We start from the raw sequence: 1,640 nt of genomic DNA, 5'->3' as shown, positions 1-1,640 counted from the left end.
AGAGACGTATGGATGGTGTGGCTTTGAGCTGTTCGGAACTTCGATGTAACTCGCTGTCAGAACTCAGTAATTATGCAGGCTGGCGACAGCTGGACTTGTGTGAGTGTGTGTGAGGTGGAGGGGCATTTTCGTCAGTTATAGATTACTTAATGGTTGAGGACTTCTAATGGTAAAACGGATTTTAGAGATGCACAATGTGACATATAATCGTATGAAACAAGTCTCACAAAAACACTAACATGTATCAGCTATTATCTGTGAGTAATTTCGACAAGTGTAATATTTCACTACGTGCCGTTGGATATATCCGGTTTACAGTGCTGGTGTAATCAACATGTACACAGTTGTACTGTTTCGAGCCTTGTTTTGTCACCCCACAGTCTCCTACAATCGGACGCCAAGCTTGACATTACTTTGATGCAAATGGTAGAGCTCACTAAACCAAAATTGCGCACATGTACATGTATATTGTTTACTCCCCAGCTGCAGAGCTAATATATACAAACTATTTGCTTTTTAATTACAGAGAGTGTTAAGCAGTTAATAGCAGCTGGAGGTTATCTCCGGAAATTGGCAATATTAGTGAAGTACAAGATGGCGGCGTCCTAACGGATTAAATTTACTACAGAGACAGCTGTTACATGTATGGCGGGGCGTCAGATGTTCGTATAAAGGTATATATGCTTTCTTTAATTTTGCACGGTTTTTATTTGAACAAGGTTTGATTCCGTATGTTGTGTGACCTGGTAATGTATGTTTTGTTGAGCGTGAGTAGAATACATTTTTGGTCAGTATTGACTTGGTGTAAAGTTGTATGTGCTGGATTCTAGACTTGTAAAACTATGTATTTGTTCCTGGACCATTTGAGTTAAGCCTGTATGTGTATATTTTGGTGAGTTGAATTTTGTTTTAGAATTCCGTTTTTCCAGTCAGTACCAGGAAGGTTAAAATCACTGCCGATTATAAAGGAAGTATTTTTCTTTAGAGTTGCTCTTCTGATGGATACATCAAAGCCCATAGCACTTTTGAGTGTCAGATGTTTGTCAGGTTATAATAGGAACAAATGTACAGTGATTTGTTGCCCACAATATCGAGTTTGGCACACCTCCCCCTTCCTTGCCACCATTTGGGGTTTTCCTGTCTTTCCGATACATATTAAAATCGGATGGAAAATATTCAGAGTCTTGGAAACAGATGTCCTCCTTAAGCTCATTCTTAGTAGAAGGTCAGACTGGTAAAATAGATGCCCTTCTTCAACTCATTCTTAGTAGAAGGTCAGACTGGTAAAACAGATGCCCTTCTTCAACTCATTCTTAGTAGAGGGTCAGACAAGTAAAACAGATCTCCTTCAGCTTATTCTTAGTAGTGGGTCAGATTGGTAAAACAGATGTCCTCCTTCAGCTTATTCTTAGTAGTGGGTCAGTCTGGTAAAACAGATGTCATCCTTCAGCTTATTCCTAGTAGAGGGTCAGACTGGTAAAACAGATCCCCCTTTTCAGCTCATTCTTTGTAGAGGGTCAGATTGATAAAATAGATGCCCTTCACCCCATTCTTTGTAGAGGGTCAGACTGGTAAAACAGATGTCCTCCTGCAGCTCATTCTTTGAAGAGGGCCAGACTGGTAAAACAGATGTCCTCCTG

General features: G+C 40.2%; 1 protein-coding gene across 5 annotated transcripts in view; it reads left to right on the top strand.

The window, feature by feature from the left end:
- The first annotated feature begins 60 nt into the window (after nucleotides 1-60).
- The window catches only part of LOC110446726, a 61,940-nt gene continuing 60,360 nt past the window's right edge, over nucleotides 61-1,640 (top strand). For 3 of the 5 annotated variants that reach the window (XM_021492010.1, XM_021492007.1, XM_021492006.1), the window contains exons 1-2: nucleotides 61-257; nucleotides 527-674. The gene's annotated coding sequence lies outside the window, so the exon portion shown is untranslated. Of the gene's footprint in view, nucleotides 258-288; nucleotides 427-526; nucleotides 675-1,640 lie in introns of those variants that run through there. The other 2 variants (XM_021492009.1, XM_021492008.1) reach the window with 2 other exon arrangements.

Source organism: Mizuhopecten yessoensis, unplaced genomic scaffold, assembly GCF_002113885.1.
Source record: "Mizuhopecten yessoensis strain PY_sf001 unplaced genomic scaffold, ASM211388v2 scaffold2965, whole genome shotgun sequence".
Classification (NCBI taxonomy): Eukaryota; Metazoa; Mollusca; class Bivalvia; order Pectinida; family Pectinidae; genus Mizuhopecten; species Mizuhopecten yessoensis.
The sequence above is the reverse complement of the archived record's forward strand: the minus strand, read 5'-3'. Positions and strand labels throughout refer to the sequence as shown.